This window comes from Tachyglossus aculeatus, chromosome 2 (assembly GCF_015852505.1).
Source record: "Tachyglossus aculeatus isolate mTacAcu1 chromosome 2, mTacAcu1.pri, whole genome shotgun sequence".
Taxonomy (NCBI): Eukaryota; Metazoa; Chordata; class Mammalia; order Monotremata; family Tachyglossidae; genus Tachyglossus; species Tachyglossus aculeatus.
The window spans coordinates 138,415,611-138,439,514 of NC_052067.1; the positions used below are offsets into that span (position 1 = coordinate 138,415,611).

Genomic DNA, 23,904 nt, shown 5'->3' on the forward strand with positions numbered 1-23,904 from the left:
CGAGGGGCTGGGTGTCGGGGGCAGGAATTGGGAGAGGATCCCTTGGGCCCTGCCGGGTGGCGGGCGGAGGTCGCGGGCGGGCCCTCCCGCTCCCCGCCTCGGCCGGCGGCGGCGCCGCTGATTGGCCCGGGCGGCGGGGCGGCGCCGCTGATTGGCCCGGGCGGCGGGGCGGCGCCGCTGATTGGCCGAGGCGGCGGCGGGGCGGGGGCGGCGGCTGCGCGCCTGCGCGCCGCGGGCGGGGGCGGGACGGAAGATGGCGGCGGTGGTGGAGGTGCAGGTGGGAGGAGGAGGAGGAGGCGGCGCCGCCGGCGGCGGCGGCGGCGCCCTGAGGGAACTGGACGAGGTGAGCGAGGGGAGGGCGGACCCTACACCGCCCACACACCCGGGAGACCCCCCCCCCCAGGGGCACTGTCCTGGGGACAGGAGGGCGTCCACTACACTACCCCACTCCCGGCAGACCCCCAGGAGCACTGTCCTGGGCACAGGAGGGCGTCCCCTACACTGCCCCGCTCCCGGAAGACACCCCCCCCCACCGGGGCACTGTCGTGGGCACGGGAGGGCGTCCCCTACACTGCCCAGCACCTGGGAGACCCTCCACCCCCCCCCCAAGGGCACTGTCCTGGGCACGGGAGGGCGTCCCCTACACTGCCCCGCACCCGGGAGACCCCCCCCCCCCCCAGGGGCACTGTCCTGGGTACAGGAGGGCGTCCCCTACACTACCCCACTCCCGGCAGACCCCCAGGGGCACTGTCCTGGGCACAGGAGGGCGTCCCCTACACTGTCCCGCTTCCGGGAGACACCCCCCCCCCCCCCCGGGGCACTGTCGTGGGCACGGGAGGGCGTCCCCTACGCTGCCCAGCACTCGGGAGACCCCCCCCCCCCCAGGGGCACTGTCCTGGGCACAGGAGGGCGTCCCCTACACTGCCTCCCACCCGGGAGACCCCCCCCCTCCCCCAGGGGCACTGTCCTGGGCACGGGAGGGCGTCCCCTACACTGCCCAGCACCTGGGAGACCCTCCCCCCCCCCGCAAGGGCACTGTCCTGGGCACAGGAGGACGTCCCCTACACTGCCCCGCTTCCGGGAGACCCCCCCCCCCCCCGGGCACTGTCCTGGGCACAGGAGGGCGTCCCCTACACTGCCTCCCACCCGGGAGACCCCCCCCTCCCCCAGGGGCACTGTCCTGGGCACAGGAAGGCGTCCCCTACACTGCCCCACACCCGGGAGACACCCCCCTCCCCCAGGGGCACTGTCCTGGGCACAGGAGGGCGTCCCCTACACTGCCCCGCACCCGGGAGACCCCCCAGGGACACTGTCCTGGGCACAGGAGGGCGACCCCTACACTACCCCACTCCCGGCAGACCCCCAGGGGCACTGTCCTGCTTACAAGAGGGCGTCCCCTACACTGCCCCGCATCCGGGAGACCCTCCCTCCCCCAGGGGCACTGTCTTGGGCACAGGAGGGCGTCCCCTACACTACCCCACTCCCGGCAGACCCCCAGGGTCACTGTCCTGGGCACAGGAGGGCGTCCCCTACACTGCCCCGCACCCGGGAGACCCCCAGGGGGGCAGTGTAGCAGATACTCTCCTGTGTTGCCAACGTTTACTTCCCAAACGCTTAGTATAGTGCTTTGCTTATAAGTACGGTTGAATGACTGAATGAATGTTACACTGCCTCGCACCTGGCAGACCCCCAGGGACACTGTCCTGGGCACAGGAGACGTCCCCTACACTGCCCCGCACCCGGGAGACCCCCCCAGGGGCACTGTCCTGGGCACATTCAATCATTCATTCAATCGTAATGAGCGCATACTGTGTGCAGAGCACTGTATTAAGCGCTTGGGAAGTACAAGTGGGCAATACAGGAGGGCGTCCGCTACACTGCCCCCTCACCTGGAAGACCCCCAGGGGTATTGTCCTGGGCACAGGAGATGTCCGCTACCCTGCTCTCCACCTGGGTACTGTTCTGGGCGCAGGAGGGCATCCGCTACCCTGCTCTCCACCTGGGTACTGTTCTGGGCGCAGGAGGGCATCCGCTACACTGCCCTCCACATGGGAGACGCTTAGGGATACTGTCCTGGGCACAGGAGTGTATCTGCTACACTGCCCTCCACCCGGGAGACACTCAGGGGTTCTGTCCTGGGCACAGGAGGGTATCTGCTACACTGCTCTTCTCCCGGGAGACACTCAGGGGTACTGTCCTGGGCACAGGGGGTATCTGCTACACTGCCCTCCACCCGGAAGACCTCTAGGGATACTGTCCTGGGCACAGGAGGATGTCCACTACACTGCCCTGTACCCGGGAGACCCCCAGGGGCACTGTCCTGGGCACAGGAGGGCGTCCCCTACACTGCCCCGCACCCAGAAGACCCCCAGGGATACCGTCCTGGGAACAGGAGAGGATGTCCACTACACTGCCCTGCCCCTGGGAGACCCCCAGGGGCACTGTCCTGGGCACAGGAGGGCGTCTGTTACACTGCCCCTCACCTGGCAGACCCCCAGGAGTACTGTCCTGGGCACGGGAGGGCATCTGCTACACTACCCTCCACCCGGGAGACACCCAGGCTAGTGTCCTGTGCCCGGAAGGTCCTCTGCACAGTGCCCTATACCTAGTAGACACTCAGGGTAGTGTCTTGTGCACAGGAGATGCCCAGTACAGTGCCCCGCACCTAGTAGACCCTCTGGGGGTAGTGTCCTGTGTGTCATGCCAACATCACTGTCATTATTATTATTATTATACCAGGCCCCAACTACCCGTATCCCTCCACTAGCCCTCAGCCTCCACTCACCTCCGTCTGCCCTCGGCTCTTCCCCCTCCTAACAATCAATCAATCGTATTTATTGAGCGCTTACTGTGTGCGGAGCACTGTACTAAGCGCTTGGGAAGTACCAGTTGGCAACATATAGAGACAGTCCCTACCCAACAGTGGGCTAACATCACCCTGGGGAAGCAGTGTGGCCTGGTGGAAAGAGCCCGGCCCTGGGAGTAGTGTCCTGTGTGTGCCCAGGAGGTCCTCTGTACGGTGCCCTATAATAATAATAATTGGCATTTATTAAGCGTTTACTATGTGCCAAGCACTGTTCTAAGCGCTGGGGAGGATACAGGGTGATCAGGTTGTCCCACGGGGGGCTCACAGTCAATCCCCATTTTACAGATGAGGTAACTGAGGCCCAGAGAAGTGAAGTGACTTGCCCAAGATCACACAGCAGACGTGTGGCGGAGGCGGGATTCGAACCCATGACCTCTGACTCCAAAGCCCGGGCTCTTTCCGCTGAGCCACGCTGCTTCAGGGTAGTGTCTTGTGCACAGGAGATGCCCAGTACAGTGCCCTGCACCTAGGAGACACCCGGTGTAATGTCCTGTGAACAGGAGGTGCCCAGTACAGCACCCCTTACTCAGTAAGCCTTTGGTACCTATCCCTGCACACCCGGACCAGTGTCTGCACTTAATAGGCGCCCAATTCAGCTAGCCGTCTTCCTGTCATTCATTCATTCAACCGTATTTATTGAGCGCTTACTGTGTGCGGAGCACTGTACTAAGCGCTTGGGAAGTACAAGTTGGCAACATATAGAGACGGTCCCTACCCAACAGCGGGCTCACAGTCCTCCTTCCAAAGCCCTACTGAGAGCTCACCTCCTTCAGGAGGCCTTCCCAGACTGAGCCCCCCTTTTTCCTCTCCTCCTTCCCTTCCCCACAGCACCTGTATATATATTTATACAGATTTATTACTCTGTTTTGCTTGTTCATATTTACTATTCTAATTATTTTGTTAATGAAGCGCATATAACTATAATTCTGTTTGTTCTGACGATTTTGACACCTGTCTACCTGATTTGTTGCCTGTCTCCCCCTCCTAGACTGTGAGCCCGTTGTTGGGTCGGGACGGTCTCTATATGTTGCCGACCTGGACTTCGGAAGTGCTTAGTACAGTGCTCTGCACACAGTAAGCGCTCAATAAATATGAATGAATGAATGAATTCAGGGTCCGCACACAGTAGGCACTTGGTATAGCAGCGAGAAGCAGCGTGGCTCAGCGGAAAGAGCCCGGGCTTGGGAGGCAGAGGTCATGGGTTCTAATCCCCGGCTCCACCACGCGTCTGCTGGGTGACCTTGGGCAAGTCATTTAACTTCTCTGAGCCTCAGTGACCTCATCTATAAAATGGGGATGAAGACTGTGAGCCCCCCGTGGGACAACCTGATCACCTTGGATCCCCCCCAGTGCTTAGAACAGTGCTTCGCACATAGTAAGCGCTTAACAATGGCCATCATTAATATTATAGTACTCTGCACATAGGTGTGCCACGTACAGTGACCCGCGCACAAGTAGACACCCACTTTGGCACCTTGTATACTGCCCTGCAGCTGATGGGCACACAATGCTATGCTTTGCCCACAGTAGGCATAATAATGATATTTCAGTCGTATTTATTGAGCACTCACTGTGTGCAGAGCACTGCACGAAGCGCTTGGGACGTACAAATCGGCAGCATATAGAGACGGTCCCTACCCAACAATGGGCTCACGAGCACTTACTATGTATTGGGCGCTATACTACGCACTGGGGTGGACACAAGCAAACCGGGTTGGACACAGTCCCCGTCCCACGTGGGGCTCACAGTCTCAGTCCCCGTTTTGCAGATGAGGTAACTGAGGCACAGAGAAGTGAAGTCACTTGCCTAAGGTCACACAGCAGACAAGTGACAGAGCAGGGATTAGAACCCAGGTCCGGGCTCTTTCCACCGGGCCACACTGCTTCCCCAGTGTGACTTTAGGAGGGGAAGAGCCGAGGGCAGAGGGAGATGAGTGGAGGCTGAGGGGTAGTGGAGGGTTAGGATAGTTGGGGCCTGGTATTATGATAATAATAATGATGGCGATGATGGTATTTTTAAGCACTTACTATATGCCAAGCACTGTTGTAGATACAAGGTAATCAGGTTGTCTCACATGGGGCTCACAGTCTCAATCCTCATTTTACAGATGAGGTAACTGAGGCACAGAGAGGTGAAGTGGCTTGCCCAAAGTCACACAGCTAAGTGTTCCCTATGTGTCCAGCACCGTATGAAGCTCTGGGCTCGGTACAGCCTGAGCGGATTGGACCCGGCCCCTGCCCTGCCTGGGGCTCATAGCCTGAGGGCAGGAGAGTGGGAATTCGATCCCCGTTTTACAGATGAGCAAATCGAGGGCCGAGCAAGCGAAGTGACTTAGACGGCAGGCAGGTGGCCGGGGGCCAGGATTAGAACCCAGTTCCCCGCCTCCCGAGCCCCGCCGGGGTGGGGGATCGGTGCGTGTCGGGGTGCGGGGCGGGGACGGCGTCGGGAACGAGGCGAGCCCGCGGCGACTCGGAGGAGGGAGACGCCGGAGCCGGTGGAATCAATCAATCAATCAATCAATCGTATTTATTGAGCGCTTACTATGTGCAGAGCACTGTACTAAGCGCTTGGGAAGTACAAATTGGCAACACATAGAGACAGTCCCTACCCAACAGTGGGCTCACAGTCTAAAAGGGGGAGACAGAGAACAGAACCAAACATACCAACAAAATAAAGTAAATAGGATAGAAATGTACAAGTAAAATAAATAAATAGAGTAATAAATATGTACAACCATATATACATATATACAGGTGCTGTGGGGAAGGGAAGGAGGTAAGATGGGATGGAGAGGGGGACGAGGGGGAGAGGAAGGAAGGGGCTCAGTCTGGGAAGGCCTCCTGGAGGAGGTGAGCTCTCAGCAGGGCCTTGAAGGGAGGAAGAGAGCTAGCTTGGCGGATGGGCAGAGGGAGGGCATTCCAGGCCCGGGGGATGACGTGGGCCGGGGGTCGACGGCGGGACAGGCGAGAATGAGGCCTAACGGTGAGGAGGTTAGCGGTGGCAGAGGAGCGGAGGGTGCGGGATGGGCTGGAGAAGGAGAGAAGGGAGGTGAGGTAGGAGGGGGCGAGGGGATGGACAGCCTGGAAGCCCAGGGTGAGGAGTTTCTGCCTGATGCGCAGATTGATTGGTAGCCACTGGAGATTTTTGAGGAGGGGAGTAATATGCCCAGAGCGTTTCTGGACAAAGATAATCCGGGCAGCAGCATGAAGTGTGGATTGAAGTGGAGAGAGACACGAGGATGGGAGATCAGAGAGAAGGAGGCGGCCGAGGCTCTGGGGTCCGGGCGCAGAGGGCACAACGGGTGGCCGCTCCCCGCCCGGGTAGCCCCCGTCCCGTGGAGGTCCACGCCGAGCCCCTGCCGCCCCGCGGGCCCGGCTCCGGCCCCTAAGGCTTGCCCTCGGACTGGCTGTAGGACTGGGACTTGGGCTGGCCCTGGGCCCGCCTCGCTGGCAGGAGTCTTGGAGAAGGGAAGTGGAAGCTGGCAGTGGGCACAGCACAGACCGCAGGCTCCTTCTCATCGTAAGCGCCGAAGGGCAAAGCTGGCTCTCTATGTTTGTACATATTTTTTACTCTATTTTATTTGTACATATCTATTCTATTTTATTTTGTTAGTATGTTTGGTTTTGTTCTCTGTCTCCCCCTTTTACACCGTGAGCCCACTGTTGGGTAGGGACTGTCTCTATACGTTGCCAATTTGTACTTCCCAAGCGCTTAGTACAGTGCTCTGCACATAGTAAGCGCTCAATAAATACGATGATGATGATGATGATGACGTCACGCGCTGTTGTGATCTGCACCACTGTCTCACGTTTCTCTCCTCCGGTTCTTTCCTTGACCTCCTCCAGTCAGTTTGGATGGAGAGGAATGGGTGGACTGTAGCAATGTTGAAAAGGTACCCCACCTAAACTGTGAGCCTGTTGTTGGGTAGGGGTTGTCTCTATTGAAAACTGTACTTTCCAAGCGCTTAGTTCAGTGCTCCGCACACAGTAACCGCTCAATAAATGCGGTTGAATGAGTGAATGAATAATTCCAAAGTTAGGGGCTTGCGAGACGGAGGACGGTTGTGCTGTCTGCGGCGATGGGAAAGTCAGTGGGAGGACGGGGTTTGGGAGGAAATTCAAGGACTTCTGTTTTGTTCTCTGTCTCCCCCTTCTAGACTGTGAGCCCACTGTTGCCAGCTTGTACTTCCCAAGTGCTTAGTACAGTGCTCTGCACACAGTAAGCGCTCAATAAATACGATTGATTGATTGATTTTGGATGTATTAAGTTGGGCAGGCTATCCAGGGTGAGGTGTCCCGAAGGCAGGGGGAAATGTGAAGCTGCGGAAGAGAGAGGTCAGGGCTAGAGAGATAGATTGAGGTAGCATCCACAGAGAGGTGAGAGTTGAAGCCACGGGAGTGAATGAGTTCTCCGAGGGAGTGGGTGTAGATGGAGAATAGAAGGGGACCCAGAATTGAACGTTGAGGGACCCCCACAATTAGGGGGTGGGAGGCAGAGGAGGAGACTGAGAATAAATAGAGAGATAAAAGGAGAACCCGGAGAGGACAGAGTCAGGGAAGCCAAGGTTGGATAACCTTTCCAGGAGAAGGGGGTGGTCCACAGTGTCAAAGGCGGTTGAGTGATCGAGGAGGATTAGGATGAAGTAGAGGTTATTGGATTGGTAAGAGTAATGGGAATAATAATTGTGGTATTTGTTTAGCGCTTACCATGTGCCAGGCACTGTACTAAGCGCTGAAGTGGAGACAAGCAAATAGGGGTGGATATAGTCCCTGCCCCTCGTGGGGCTCACAGTCTTAATCCCTATTTGACACATGTGGGAGCTGAGGCCCAGATAAGTGAAGTGAGCTGCTCAAGGCCACACAGCAGACAAGTGGCAGAGCTGGGATTAGAACCCATGACCTTCTGACTCCCGGGTCCATTATTCCACATCGGTGAGAGGGTGGTTTCTCTGGAGTGAATGGGATGGAAACCAGATTGGAGGGGGCCAAGGAGAGAATTGGAGGAGAGAGAGTGGAGGCAGCAGGTGTAGACGACTCACTAAAGGAGTTTGGAGAGGAAGGGTAGGAGGGAGGTGGGGAGGTACCTGGAGGGAGCCATAAGTCAAGGGAGGGTTTTTTGTAATGATCAGGGAGACGTGAGCGTGTTTGAAGGCGGCGGAGGAGAAGCCATTGGAAAGCAAACAGTTGAAAATAGCAGTCAGGGAGGGGAGGAGAGGAAGAGCCAAGTGGTCTGGTAAGGTGCCAAGGCATCCGGATGAAGGAGCAGGTGGAGGGAATAGATTTTGAGGGAAGGTGAGAGATCTCCTCTCGATACTGCTGGAAAAGATGGGGGAGTTGCAGAAGGGGCGGGAGGGGAGAGGGACTGGAGTGAAATGGGGGAAATCACACCTGATGAAATTCGATTTTCTCAGCAAAATAGGTGGCCAAGATCATTAGGGGCAAGAGGTGGAGGGGATGGGGGATAGGGGTGTGAGCCCACTGTTGGGTAGGGACCATCTCTATATGTTGCCAACTTGTACTTCCCAAGCGCTTAGTACAGTGCTCTGCACACAGTAAGCGCTCAATAAATACGATTGGTTGATTGAAAAGGGAAGCAGTGTGGCATAGTGGACAGAGCACGGGCCTGGGAATCCGAAGGCCTGGGGTTCTAATCCCGGCTCTGCCACTTGTCTGCTGTGTGACCTTGGGTAAGTCACTTCTCTGTGCCTCAGCCACCTCGTCTGAAAAATAGGGATTAAGGGTATGAGCCCTTTGTGGGACATGGACCGTGTCCAGTCTGATTAGCTTGTATCTACCCCAGCCTTAGTAATAATAATAATGATGGCGTTTATTAAGCACTTACTCTGTGCAAAGCACTGTTCTAAGCTCCGGGGAGGTTACAAGGTGATCGGGTTGACCCACAGGGGGCTCACAGTCTTAATCCCCATTTGACAGATGAGGGAACTGAGGCACAGAGAAGTTAAGTGACTTGCCCAAAGTCACACAGCTGACAAGTGGCAGAGCCAGGATATGAACCCGTGACCTCTGACTCCAAAGCCTGGGCTCTTTCCACTGAGCCATGCTGCTTCTCTTATACTCTTGCTTAGTACAGTGCCTGGCACATAGTAAGCGCTTAACAAATTCCATTTAAATATATGCATACACACACAAACACACACACATACATATATATGTATGTACTATAAATAAAGCACTATTTTGAGCACTTGGGAAGTACAGTTCAGCAACAGATAGAGACATTCCCTACCCAACAATGGCTCCCAAGTGCTTAGTACAGTACTTTGCACCCAGTAAGCGCTCAGTAAGTACGACTGAATGAACGTGTCTGGGTTTCTGCCATCAGCGCTCTGCAACTCAAGCACAGGAGTGAAGCAAGCAGACTGTGAAGGGGATCCGGGGTTGTGGGTTAGTGATACGAGATCGGAGGAGGGTCCGGGAAGCTAGGGAGTTGAGTCCCGTGGAGAGCGTAGTGTTGAGGGTGTCTGTTGGTGCTTTAAGGGAAGGTAGTTTGAGTATAGAGACCAAATGGAGTATGACGACTTGAGAAGATTGGAGGGGATCAAAAGATCGGAGGTCTCTGTGGAGGATCAGAGCCTGTGGGAGAGAAGGCAGGTGAGGAGGTTATAGTGGGACAGAGGGATTTTAGAGTCGGTGACCCGTCGGCTGCTCTATGACCCCCCAGGCGTAATCCTGGCCGGGCCGGGAGGCGGATGGAAGACAGTGGTATCAGGAGAAAGGTCAACTCTGAGACTGGAAAATTAATTTGGGAGGTGAGGAGAGTGGCATCTCCTTTTCTTCCTCAACCCTGAGGCAGGATAGTTGGAGGACGTGTGTGCCCGCACCTAGCCTCCGTGCCAGCTGGAATAGAACCGATTGGCCCCCACCCGGGGCTGCCCAGTCCAGGCTTTCTGGGTGTGCCCCTGCTGTCTGGCATATAGGGTGGGTCTTGTGCCCGTGTGGTATGTTCTGAAGCACCCAGTAGCATGATCTAGTGGTAAGTGCCCTTGGTGGTAGTCTGTGGGGGTCCAGGCCCATTCCGGTGGTTGGGAGCCCTCGGACTCCCAATACTCTAGACTCAGCTCTTTGTGGGCAGAGAATGTCTGTACCAACTCCGCTGTATTGTACTCTCCCGAGCGCTCAGTACGTTGCCCCATCCGCAGTAAGCGCTCAAATCCCGTTGATCGGATAATGATGGTTTGCTTCTGGCGCAAGCCTGACCCGGAGAGTTTCATTAAGTGTGAGGGGGAAGTCTGAAATAAATAAGTCCTAAAGCGTGGCGAGGATGGGACAGCTTGGGTTAAAGAATGACGGTATGTGGCTGACTCAGTTTCTCGGGCGGCCCAAAGCGTGGATTGGCCATTAGGGTGGATTGGCCATCAGGGCGCTGGATGAAGCGGGGCTTTAGGGATGGAGGGAGGGGGGGGTCCTCTCCAGAGACCTGGCTGTGCTTAGAAAGCCAGAACGCTGTGTGCCGGGCAGACCTTTGCCACCCCTGTGAATGTGTGAGGCTGGTGCCTCTGTTCTCTGCAGACCCCGGTACTGTTTTCAGATCTGTCTCTTGGGTTTCAGTCTTCTTGAAACCCCTGCCGCGTAAGGGTCCTCTCCCCTACCAGCCTCCACCGGGCTGCTCCCATCAGTCGCCGACAATTCCCAGCTCCACACTCCCCTCTCCAACTTCTCCAGCGAGCTCTGTCCTGCCTGTGCTGCCCGGTGTCCAGGACCTGACTGGGCCTCCCCACGGTCCTGCATCCTCCTCCCCCAGCCCGCTCCAGCCGGGAGAAGTGGACGTGGGGCTCTGAGGCCGAGGCAGACCGACCGACCGGCCGGCCGGCCCGCCCACATCCCTCCAGGATCTGGCTGCCGGAGCCTCTGCTCGTCCCGGAGGTGGAGGTACGGCCCACGGGGGAATCGCCGGACAGGCCAGGGTCTTGGTCTCCTTACGTCGCTGGAAGGTGTTACGGAGGTAGGCTTTGGCCCGCCGCCCCTGGCATCGGGCACCGCCGTCCTCTTTCGCCGGCTCCAGGAGCTGGCCAAGGACCCCCAGGTCAGCGGAGCTGGTGAGCGCATTCTCCCCTGCTCCGTTCCTTCCTCTGTTCAGCCTCTTTCCTTCTCTTCTCCCACTCCACCCCAGCTCGCCCACTTCAGTCCTCCCAAGCCAACCCACTCACCTGGCCTTGTTCTTCTCTCTCCCTCTGACAACTTCAGGCCCACATCCTCCTTCCTATCCGGAGCTCCTTCCCTGCCCACTTTCAGCAGACCACTGCTCTCCCGTCCTCAAAAACCCTTCCGAAATCCCATCTCCCCCAACACCAATTCCACCCTCCCCAACTGCTTCTTTAGCATTCCCGGCCGCAAAAGCCCTCTGGTTTTTTCCCCTCCCCAACCCCCTAAACCAAGGCCCTTCTTTGCTTATCTTTGCACTTATAGCTTCGTCCCATCTGTAATTTATTGTAGAGTCTGTCTTTGCCGCTAGACTGTAAGCTTCTTGAGAGGGTAGGAGTCATGTCTACTGATTGTATTTTAATCGATCAACTGTATTTATCTAGCGCTTACCGTTTGCAGAACACTATACTAAATGGTTGGAAGAGTGTGCCGACCTGTGCTTCCCAAGTGCTTAGTACAGTGCTCTGCACACAGTAAGGCTCAATAAATACAATTGAATGAGTGAATACTACAACAGAGTCAGTAGACACTTTCCCTGCCCACAACGAGCCTAAGGTCTAGAGACTACATTCTGTTCTCCAAAGCGCTCAGTATCATCATCATCAATCGTATTTATTGAGCGCTTACTGTGTGCAGAGCACTGTACTAAGCGCTTGGGAAGTACAAGTTGGCAACGTATAGAGACAGTCCCTACCCAGCAGTGGGCTCACAGTCTAAAATGGGGAGACAGAGAACAAAACCAAACATACTAACAAAATAAAATAAATAGAATAGATAATAAAATAAATAGAATAGATAAATAAATAGAATAGATAATAAAATAAATAGAATAGATACAGTACAGTGCTCTTCACCCAGCAGGTGCGCGATAAATACCATGGATTGATCAAGGAGTCCCCTGCAATTCCCAGGCCTCAGTTTCCCCCTGGAAACCCAGGCAGACAGCAGAGGTGCCAAGAATGGGAAAAGCATTTCATTCAGTCATATTTATTAAGCGCTTACTGGGTGCAGAGCACTGTACTAAGCGCTTGGAAAGTACAGTTCGGCAACAGATGGAGATGGTCCCTACCCAAAAACAGGCTCACAGTCTAGGAGGGGGGAGACAGACAACAAAACAAGTAAACGGGTGTCAGTACCATCGAATGAAAGGTGGCTGAGAGGCTGAAAAGCAGTTTGGTTGGAGTGGTGGGTGGGTGGGTGCGTGTTGGGGGCAGGGGGTGTTATACGTTTAGTACAGTGCTCAATAAATACGATTGAATGAGTACGTTGGAAGTTTATCTCTGGACTGTTTTTTTCCCTTTTTTATGGTATCAATCAATCAATCGTATTTATTGAGCGCTTACTGTGTGCAGAGCACTGTACTAAGCGCTTGGGAAGTACAAGTTGGCAACATCTAGAGACGGTCCCTACCCAACAGTGGGCTCACACTCTAGAAGGGGGAGACAGAGAACAAAACAAAACATTAACAAAATAAAATAAATAGAATAGATATGTATTACTTTATTAAGCGCTTACTATGTGTCAAACACTGTTCTAATAATAATAGTGCCCATAATAATTGTGGTATTTGTTAAGCACTTACTATTTGCTAGGCACTAGACTTAAGCTCTGGGGTAGGTCAGGCTAGTCAGGTTGGACAGAGTCCCTCTCCCATATGGACTCACAGTCTTAATCCCCATTTTCCAGACGAGGTAACTGAGGCGTGGAAGTGAAGTGAGTTGTCCAAGGTCACACAGCGGGCATGTGTCAGAGCGGGGATTAGAACCCAGGTCCTTCTGACTCCCAGCCCCGGGCTCTGTCCATTCGGTCATGCTGCTTCTCTAAGTGCCGAGGTAAGTCCAGGTGAATTAGATCGGACACAGTCCCTGTCCCGCATCATCATCATCATCAATCGTATTTTTTGAGCGCTTACTGTGTTCAGAGCACTGTACTGAGTGCTTGGGAAGTACAAGTTGGCAACATATACAGTCCCTACCCAACAGTGGGCTCACAGTCTAAAAGGGGGAGACAGAGAACAAAACCAAACATACTAACAAAATAAAATAAATAGAATAGATATGTACAAGTAAAATAAATAAATAAATAGAGTAATAAATATGTACAAACATATACATATATACAGGTGCTGTGGGGTAGGGAAGGAGGTAAGATGGGGGGATGGAGAGCAGGATGAGGGGGAGAGGAAGGAAGGGGCTCAGTGTGGGAAGGCCTCCTGGAGGAGGTGAGCTCTCAGTAGGGCCTTGAAGGGAGGAAGAGAGCTAGTTTGGCGGAGGGGCAGAGGGATTGGGGGCATTCCAGGCCAGGGGGAGGACGTGGGCCGGGGGTCGACGGTGGGACAGGAGAGAACGAGGTACGGTGAGGAGATTAGCGGCGGAGGAGCGGAGGGTGCGGGCTGGGCTGGAGAAGGAAAGAAGGGAGGGGAGGTAGGAGGGAGCGAGGGGATGGACAGCCTGGAAGTCCAGGGTGAGGAGTTTCAGCCTGATGCGCAGATTGATTGGTAGCCACTGGAGATTTTTGAGGAGGGGAGTAACATGTCCAGAGCGTTTGGACAAAGACAATCTGGGCAGCAGCATGAAGTATGGATTGAAGTGGGGAGAGACACGAGGATGGGAGATCAGAGAGAAGGCTGATGCAGTAGTTCAGACGGGATAGGGTCTGACCGCATGGGTCTGACCGTCGAAGTGGGAGGGCTCTGGGATGGTAGCAGGCGTGTCGGCCACGTCGTAGCCGGAGGGTGCCCGGGAGCAGGCTCCTCTCCCGGCCCGGCCAGCACTTGAGGGCTGACCGCTGGTTTAGGAAGCTCCTGGGTGCGCCCGCGGCCGCTCGGAGAGACGGGCACTCGGGAAGCCTTGGGGACCGGGGACAAGGCTCCCCCACCCCACCATTAAGCTGAGATCAATCCGTCAATCAATTGTATTTACTGAGCACTTACTGTGCGCAGAGCACTGTACTAAATGCCTGGGAGAATACGGTACAACCGAGTGGATAGACACGTTCACTGCCCACAATAATAATAATAGCATTTATTAAGTGCTTACTATGTGCAAAGCACTGTTCTAAGCACGGGGGAGGTTACAAGGTGATCAGGTTGTCCCACGGGGGGCTCACAGTCAATCCCCATTTTACAGATGAGGTCACTGAGGCCCAGAGAAGTGAGGTGACTTGCCCAAGGTCACACAGCTGACAACTGGCGGAGTCGGGATTTGAACCCATGACCTCTGACTCCAAAGCCCGGGCTCTTTCCACTGAGCCATGCTGCTTCTGTACCCACAAGGAGCTTTACAGTTTAGAGGGAAAGGGTGCCAGACTTACTCTCCCCCCACCTCTGTCAGACAACTCCCTCAGTCCATCTCTGACCAGGTGGTGATTGTTGCACCACACACCCCCAACTTTTCTCTCTTCCTCCAATAATAATAATAACGATTGCCATATTTGTTAAGCACATGTTTGTTGGGTAGGGACCGTCTCTATATGTTGCCAACTTGTACTTCCCAAGCGCTTAGTACGGTGGTGATTGTTGCAGGCGTGCAAAAACGTACACACACACACACACACACACACCCCACACCCCCCCAACTTTTCTCTCTTCCTCCAATAATAATCATAATGATTGCCGTGTTTGTTAAGCACATGTTTGTTGGGTAGGGACCTTCTCTATATGTTGCCGACTTGTACTTCCCAAGCGCTTAGTACGGTGGTGATTGTTGCAGGTTTGCGAAAAAACACACACACACACACACACACACACACACACACACACACACCAACTTTTCTCTCTTTCTCCAATAATAATAATAGCGATAGCCATATTTGTTAAGCACATGTTTGTTGGGTAGGGACCGTCTTTCTATGTTGCCAACTTGTACTTCCCAAGTGCTTAGTACAGTGCTCTGCACACCGTAAGCACTCAATAAATATGATTGAATGAGTGAATGAATAGTAAGCACTGGGGTAGGTACAAGCTAATCAGGGTGGACACAGTCCATGTCCACTTGGGACTCGCAGTCTTAATCCCCATTTTATTAATAAAAATGATATAATAATAGAGAAGCAGCGTGGCTCAGTGGAAAGAGCACGGGCTGGGGAGCCAGAGGTCTTGAGTTCTAATCCTGGCTCCGCCACTTGTCAGCTGTGTGACCTTAGGCAAGTCACTTAACTTCTCTGGGCCTCAGTTCCCTCACCTGTAAAATGGGGATGAAGACTGTGAACCCCACATGGGACAACCTGATTACCTTGTATCTACCCCAGCGCTTAGAACAGTGCGTGGCACATAGTAATCGCTTAACAAATACCAACATTATTATTATTATTATCAGTGATGACGGTATTCGTCAAGCGCTTACTATGTGCCAGGCACTGGGGTGGATACAAGCAAATTGGGTCAGACACAGTCCCTTGTGGGGTTCACAGCCTTAATCCCCATTCTATCCCCATCCTGACTCCGCCATATGTATGCTGTGTGATCTTGGGCAAGTCGCTTTACTTCTCTGGGCCTCAGTTACCTCATCTGTAAAATGGGGATTAAGACTGTGAGCCCCACGGGGGACAACCTGATCACCCTGTATCCTCCCCAGCGCTTTGAACAGTGCTTTGCACATAGTAAGCGCTTAACAAATGCCAATTATTATTATTATTATTATTCTACAGAAGAGGGAACTGAAGCACAGAGAATCGAAGCGAGTTGCCTAAATTCGCACAGCAGACAGGTGTCGGAGATGGGATTATTCACTCATTCAGTCGTATTTATTGAGCGCATACTATGTGCCAAAGCACTGTGCTAAGCACTTGGGAGAGTACAATGTAACAATAAACAGACACAGTCCCTGCCCACAATGAGCTTACAGTCTGAAGGGGGAAACAGACAACGTGAATGCATAAATAAATAAATAAATAACACGTGCAGTAGATAAATGCTGTGGGGCTGGGGTGGGGGGATGAATAAAGGGAGCGGGTCAGGGTAACACAGAAAAGAGTGAGAGAAGAGGAAAGGGGGGCTTAGTGAGGGGGTTCTCTTGGAGGAGATATGCTTTTCTGCCTGTTTACTTGTTTTGGTGTCTGACTCCCCCCCCTTCTAGACTGTGAGCCCGTTGTTGGGTACAGATTGTCTCTATCTGTTGCCGAATCGTACTTTCTAAGCGCTTGGTACACTGCTGTGCACACAGTAAGCGCTCAGTAAATACAACTGAATGAAAAAGGCGGGGAGAGTAATTGTCTCTTGGATCTGAGGAGGGAGGGCATTCCAAGGCAGAGGCAGGATGTGGGCGAGAGGTTAGCGGTGAGATAAATGAGATCGAAGTCCAGTGAGAAGGTTGGCATCAGAAGAGCAGAGTGTGCGGGCCGGGTTGGAGTAGGGGAGTAGTGAGGTGAGGTGATGGAGTTGTCCAGAGCCGACGGTGAGGAGTTTTTGTTGGATGCAGACGTGGATGGGCAACCACCGGAGTTTCCTGAGGAGTAGGGAAACGTGGCCTGAACGTTTTTGTAAGAAAATGACCCGGGTGGCCAACTAAAGTATGGACTGGGAGAGACAGGAGGCAGGAAGATAGGTCAGCAAGGAGGCTGATTCAGTAATCAAAGCAGGATAGGATAAATTCTTGGATTAACGTGGGATTAGAACTCAGTTCCTGACTCCCGGGCCTGTGCTCTAACCACTAGGCCACGCTGCTTCCCATCATGGCCCGCCCCTCCACGAACTGGCCCAAACCTTTCTGCAACTTTGAGCTATATAACTTCCCATCTCCGCCCGTCCACTGGGTGAAGAAGGGTTTTTGGTTATTTCCCCCCCTTGGATGTGACTTCCCAACCAACCCTGTGGCGTGGTGGTCCTTACTAAAATCAACCTAAAGTCTCCTAGGAAAGGAGATTTATTTCTAGAGCAGAGCTTCCGGCTCTCTTCAGGGAAAGCGCCTTTCCGGGAGAGTCAGTCGCTCACCGGTGACACATCAGCTGGATCAGGGGAGCAACTGGGCACAGATGAGGGGGTTGGGAAAGTGTGTGTGTAAATTTGTGTGGGTGGGAGTGGGGGGTGTCAATCCCAGAGCCGCAAGAGGATTAAGACTCTTCCCAGATTAAGCCCCCCTTTTCCTCAGCTCCACCTCGCCCCGACTTTCTCCCTTTGCTCTACCCCCTCCCCCCCACAGCACTTGTGTATATACGTACATATCTATAATTCCATTTATTCATATTATTGCCCGTTTACTCGTTCCGTTGTGTATATTGCTGTAATTCTATTTCTTTACATTGATGCCTGTTTGCTCGCTTTGATGTCTATCTCCCCGCTTCTAGACTGTAAACCCGGTGTGGGCAGGGATTGTCTCTATTGCTGAATTGTACTTTCCAAGCACCTAGTACAGTTCTCTGTCTACGATTAGCGCTCAGTAAATACGATTGAGTGAATGTAAGGGCCACCCCCATAGGAATCGCCAGGAAAGCCGCGGGCCAGATGGGTGAACTATTTTTGGTCTTTATTTTGTTCATTTGAGTTGTGTTTTAATGTTTCATCATTCCCGCCGTGACTGTCTCCAGTTCCCTGTCCCCAGTTATACTCTTAGATCATAAGCCCCTCTCGAGGGACAGGGACTGTGCCCAATTCCCACCTGTGGATTCTCTCCGGGCGCTCGGGACCGGGCTGTGCCCACAGTGAGCGCTCAGTAAATGCTAATCCTGCCACATCTCCTGCCAGGGAAGGACCCGGGAAAGCAATAGGGCACCAAAGAGCTGCTTAGGGCAAGAGCCCCGGGGGAGTTCAAAAGCTCAGTGATTCCCTCCCCCTATCCCACCCCAGATTTCAGTTGGAGCAAGTGTCAGATCGGGGAGAGGTTGGTTATTCCTGGCTGGAGATGAAGTTTGTTGCCCTTCCCCAGCCAAATAGTCATTATTTGTTTGTACGCAGGGAGTCGCCTGAGTGGCTGTGTGTGTGTGTGTGTGTGTGTGTGTGTGTGTGTGTGTGTGTATGGGGAATGTCCCAATTAGGAGAGTCATTATCACAGGGAAGGGGTGGGGAGTTTGGACCACAGCCCTTAGGGCAGGACCGAACCCCCAATGTTTCCCTTACATTTCAAAGTACAGGAGAACCATCAAGAGTCATGGGGTGAAGGATGCTCGTTATGGGCAGGGAGCTTATTTGTGTCCCTATTCTGTTGTATCGCACTCTCCTTAGCACTTAGTCTAGTGTTCTGCACATAGTAAGCACTCAAATGCAATTGATTGATTGACAGGGGCAGGCCCAAGAGGCAGCAGTGTGGGGCTTTAGACTGAAAGCTCGTTATGGGCAGGGAACATTGCCGCACTCTCCCTAGCGCTCAGTACAGTGATCTCTACATAATAAGCGCTCAGTAAATACCATCGATGGGGACAGGCTCAGGGGGCACCAGTGTGGGGCTCTAGACTGTAAGCTCATTATGGGCAGGGAACGTGTCCCTGTTCTGATGTATCGTACTCTCCCAAGCGCTTGGTACAGTGCTCTGCACATGGTAAGTGCTCAATAAATGCCATTTATTGATTATTTGGGGCCCCAAGGGAGTCCCACGTTGGCTGCAGGTTGCCTCGGGCGGTGGCCCCTGGGGTGGTGAGGCTTTGTGGATTTGCCCTCAGAAGTGGCGAAAAAGAAGCAGCGTGGCTTAGTGGATAGAGCCCGGGCTTTGCAGTCAGAGGTCATGGGTTCAAATCCCGGCTCCGCCAATTGTCAGCTGTGTGACTTCACTTCTCTGTGCCTCAGTTCCCTCATCTGTCAAATGGGGATGAAGACTGTGAGCCCCCTGTGGGACAACCTGATCACCCTGTAACCTCCCCAGCGCTTAGAACAGGGCTTTGCACCTAGTAAGCGCTTAATAAATGCCATTATTATTATAAGTGACCTGAAACCTCGAACGTGGGAGATGGAGGCAGGGCCAGGCAGCCGCAGTTGGCGGGGCTCAGCCACGAGGTCAAGCGAGGTCGGTCACCCAGCGGGGAAAGGCCGGCCTCTGTGCCGGAACCCCTCAGGCCTCTCGTTGGGCCACCCATCCGGCCTCTGGACCTCACCTACCCCCATCTCTCCGAGATTCCCAGGTAGCCAAGCGATCTGCGGCCACCCCCGTCCTGTGCCTACCCACTGAGAAGCAGCCTGGGCTTGCTTCTCCCCCAAGATCTTTGGCCCCCGTGGCGTGAGCGTGGCAGAAGCCCCCTGCCCTCTGGGGGTCTGTCCCCTTGGGCCGGCATCAGGGGCAGCCCTTCTCACCGTGGTGGCAGAGGAGAGGCCCCTCCTCCCATTGGCCGGGTAACGGCTCCTGGCATCTCTGCATGGCCTGGTGGCTCCGGGGCTCCCCGGGGCCGCGACGGGAGGGTTTGGGAACTCACTCCTCTAGGGCCGGGCCTGCTGGGGCCTCCCGGGCTCAGCTCACCTGCCCGGGAACTTTTGCTTCTTCTGCCACCTCAGACCTGGGTCCTGGGTCTCTCCATCTGGTTCCTCCATCTCCGTGAGCGGGACTCCCTCGGGCTCCTTTTCTGTGTGGTAATTTCCCTCCTCCCCGTGGGTGCCCCGTGAAGATTGGCCAAAGAATGACCGAGGTGAAAGCCACTGCCACGTGTTCTCAGGTTCTCTTGGCCGGTTAGGCGAGGGTGGGGCCGTGAACCAGCATAGCAGCCGGCGATGCCCTGGGGAGGCTCAGGGGAGTCCCTCCCGAGAACAGTGGGTGCCCGACTGTCGATTCTGGACAATGGACTAGCCCCTCGCCTGGCGTTCAGCCCACCCCACGTACCAGGTGGGAAGGTGGGTCCCCCTGGGTGGGGGCATTCCCTGGGAAGAGCAGGCAGAAGCCCAGAGCTAGCTATGGCTGCCACTTCTATCTTTGTCGTTTTTCTGTTTTGTTTTCATTCATTCATTCAGTCGTATTTATTGAGCGCTTACTGTGTGCACAGCACTGTACTAAGCGCTTGGGAAGTACAAGTCGGCAACATAGAGAGACGGTCCCCACCCTACAACAGGCTCCATGGTATTTGCTAGGTGCTTACTATGTGCCAGGCGCTGTACTGACCACTGGGGTAGATACAGATTAATCAGGTTGGACACAGTCCATGGTCCCACATGGGGCTCACAGTCTTAATCCCCTTTTTACAGATGAAGCAGTGTGGCTCAGTGGAAAGAGCATGGGCTTTGGAGTCAGAGGTCATGGGTTCAAATCCCAGCTCCGCCAGTTGTCAGCTGTGTGACCTTGGGCGGGTCACTTCACTTCCCTGGGCCTCAGTTCCCTCATCTGTAAAATGGGGATGAAGACTGTGAGCCCCCGTGGAACAACCTGATCACCTTGTAACCCGTGAGCCTGTTCTCCACAGAAGCCCTGGGACTCTGAACATCCGGGCCTGAGGCCGCCTGGACGGTGGAGTTCGAATTCCTGATTCCGGGCATACGATTGAGGGATAGCATGAGCAAGACGACTCTCTCCAATCAATCAGTCGATGATATTTATTGAGCACCGACTGAGAAATGTGTGTCATCATCAGCAGAGCACTTTCCTCCGGAAAGGCCGAGTTCAAGGCTGTTCCACCCCACCTTTGCTCCAAAAGGCCCATTTGGTCGGGGGCGGGGGAAGCGGGGAGAGCGTTCATGGAGATGATTCTCTTTGGGCCTATCTCTGGACATCAGTTGGGCAGATTTCCGTGGACAGAGTGGGAAGTCCCCTAGTCTGGGGGATAGAAGACATCTTCCCATGCACCTCTGACCCTCGGGCCCGGAGAGTGGGCCTTCCTTTTGACCGGGATGGTACCCAGCCTGACCCCAGCCCCGCTCAGCTTCTGTCGGGCAGGCCTTGGGTTGTGTCGGGCAGAGTTCAGTGGTGTCGGGCAGGACTTGGGTTGTGGTGGCGTCTCTTTTTCGTTCAGCGGGATCCGGGAGGGTTGGGATATCTTTACTGATAAGTCACTCCCAGCCTGACCCTCGTCCCCCAACCCCTCGTTGCCCTCGCAGGCAATGAGTCAAAGGTTCTCAGGTGCCCATCCCCACCTGGCGCTGGAGCAGGGGCAGATGGGGCTGCACACAGTAAGCGCTCAATAAATACGATTGAATGAATGAATGGGGCGGGTGGAGGAGCTGAGCCGCGGTGATGTCGGGCCTCCAGCGCTCCGAGGACCAGAGCGATGGCGCCTGGCCCGAACCTGGAGGGTGGGGCCCGAGGCCGTCCCCCTCCCGTCGGTCCACCAGGTCCTGCGTTCGAGGGGTCCATTTGGAAAGACCGGGGGTGTCCGTGCCCAGTGCGGCAGCACGTATGGCCTACTTGACTGCTGGCAGCTCCGAGAGCCAGTAAAGACAGATTTCTTCTCAGGCCCCGGGGCTGCAGCAGAGTTGGCTCACCCTGCCAACCGGGAGCCGCTGTCCTCCCTCCCCTCCCCAGCCTCAGGAGGCTCTGATCACCCTGGCCTCAGCCAAAGGTCCTCTCCTCCCATCCTCCCAGCCTCTACTCCCTGGAGATAATAACAATAGTAATAATGATGCTATTTGTTAAGTGCTTACTGTGTGCCAGATACTGTACTAAGCGCTGGAGTGGATATAAGCAAATCGAGTTGGACATGGTTCCTATCCCATGTGGGGTTCACGGTCTCAATCCCCATTTTACAGATGAGGCAACTGAGGTCCAGAGAAGTGAAGTGACGTGCCCAAGGGCCACACAGCGGACAAGTGGTGAAGCCGGGAATAGAACCCATGACTTTCTGACTCCCAGGAAGTCTATCCACTGCACCATGCCAGATTGTCTTTGCTGCACGGCTCTGCATTTCCCAGAATAATAATAATGATGGCATCTGTTAAGTGCTTACTATGTGCAAAGCACTGTTCTAAGCGCTGGGGGGGATACAAGGTGACCACGTTGTCCCACGTGGGGCTCACAGTCTTAATCCCCATTTTACGGATGAGGGAGCTGAGGCTCAGAGAAGTGAAGTGACTCGTCCAAGGTCACACAGCAAATGTGGGGGAGCTGGGATTAGAACCCATGACCTCTGACTCCCAAGCCTGTGCTCTTTCCACTGAGTCATGGTGATTCTAAGAGTCCAGTCCTCTAGCCATCCAGACACGTGTGGGCCTCCCCCGAGTCGTGCGGGCCGGACCCGACTCCGGTGCCGGCATGGCTGCTCTGGGCATCAAACTGAGCCCCGGAGCCCAGCCCGCAGGGTGCCGCCCCAATCCGGACCCCTTGGGGACCCGGCCTGGAAAGTGGGCACACTTGGTGGGCGTGCCGAGCCTGTCACTGGCTCCCAAACAGCTGTTTGGCTCTCAGTTGAAATATCACAACTGGCCTAGGGGAGAGGTTTAAAGGCCTCACTTATCACGACAGTAAGCCCCGGCACGCCCTCATCTCCCCCAGAGGTGCTGAATGCGGCGGACACAATCAATCAATCAATCAGTCGTATTTATTGAGCGCTCACTGTGTGCAGAGCACTGTACTAAGCGCTTGAAGCTCCTCACCCTAGGCTTCAAGGCTGTCCATCACCTCGCCTCCTCCTTCCTCCCCTCCCTTCTCTCCTTCTCCAGCCCACCCCGCACCCTCCGCTCCTCTGCCGCTAATCTCCTCCCCGTACCTCGTTCTCGCCTGTCCCGCCATCGACCCCCTGCCCATGTCATCCCCTGGCCTGGAATGCCCTCCCTCTGCCCATCCGCCAAGCTAGCTCTCTTCCTCCCTTCAAGGCCCTACGGAGAGCCCACCTCCTCCAGGAGGCCTTCCCAGACTGAGCCCCTTCCCTCCTCTCCCCCTCGTCCCCCTCTCCATCCCCCCATCTTACCTCCTTCCCTTCCCCACAGCACCTGTATATATGTTTGTACATATTTATTACTCTATTTTACTTGTACATATCTAGTCTATTTATTTTGTTAGTATGTTTGGTTTTGTTCTCTGTCTCCCCCTTTTAGACTGTGAGCCCACTGTTGGGTAGGGACTGTCTCTCTGTGTTGCCAGCTTGTACTTCCCAAGCGCTTAGTACAGTGCTCTGGACACAAGGGAGTCCTGAGCTTGGGCAGCTCTCCTTCTTTCTCCCACCCTTTTCTCAGGTAGCTTCCCTCCCGGGAGAGATGCGGTGCGGAGGTGGGCTTCAGGCCAGGGAGCTCGTCTTCTCACCGAGTGGGTATGTTTGCTTTCTCAGGGAAGTCTCAGGGGAACTCTCTGCGCCTTCCTGGGTGAGACTGGGGGCGTTGGCCGGGGGTGAAAGCAGACGCGACGGGAACCAAAGAAAGCCAAGTGGGTTCCTGATCTCTCAGCCGCCTCGTCGTCCTCTGGGGAGCCGGGGAGGGGCCACGACGTCCGCGCCCAGCCACTCGACCCCGGGACAGCTGGCCGGTTGCCCCGTGGCTCCACACTTGGGCAGGGCCGGTTGACCAGCCCTTCTAGGAGCCCCGGTAGCCTGCTTCCCCTCTCTTTCCCGTTGGCCGCTTCCCTGGGCCTTTCTCTTGTAGGCGGGGGCCCGAACCGGCCATCGCTCCGAGTCAATTCAGTAATTCACCCCCAACCCTCCTCTCGCAGCATCCTTCCCCAAGGGCTGCCCCGAGCCGTCTTAATCCCTTAATCCCTTGGCCCGTTTGCCAAGAGCTGAAAGATCTCCTCTTCTCTCACTGACCATTAACCTACAAAAAAAGTTCCTGCTGGCCTAGTGGACAGAGCACGGGTGGGGAGTCAGGATCCTGAGTTTTAATCCCAGCTCCGTCACTTGCCTGCTGGGTGCCCTTGGGCAAGTCACTTCACTTCTCTGCGCCTCAGTTCCCACAGCTGTAAAATGGGGTTGCAATACCTGTTCACCCTTCCCCCTCAGACTGAGCGCCCAACGTGGGACAGGGACCGTGTTCTCCCCCTTTTAGACTGTGAGCCCACTGCTGGGTAGGTACTGTCTCTATATGTTACCAACTTGTACTTCCCAAGCGC

The 23,904-nt window shown here is 54.9% G+C and overlaps 1 protein-coding gene across 1 annotated transcript in view; it reads left to right on the forward strand.

Moving 5' to 3' along the window:
- Positions 1-308: 308 nt before the first annotated feature.
- RNF121 (ring finger protein 121) overlaps positions 309-23,904 on the forward strand; it is a 49,765-nt gene continuing 26,169 nt past the window's right edge. Inside the window, exon 1 of the mRNA XM_038770128.1 lies at positions 309-343. The gene's annotated coding sequence lies outside the window, so the exon portion shown is untranslated. The remainder of the gene's footprint in view (positions 344-23,904) is intronic.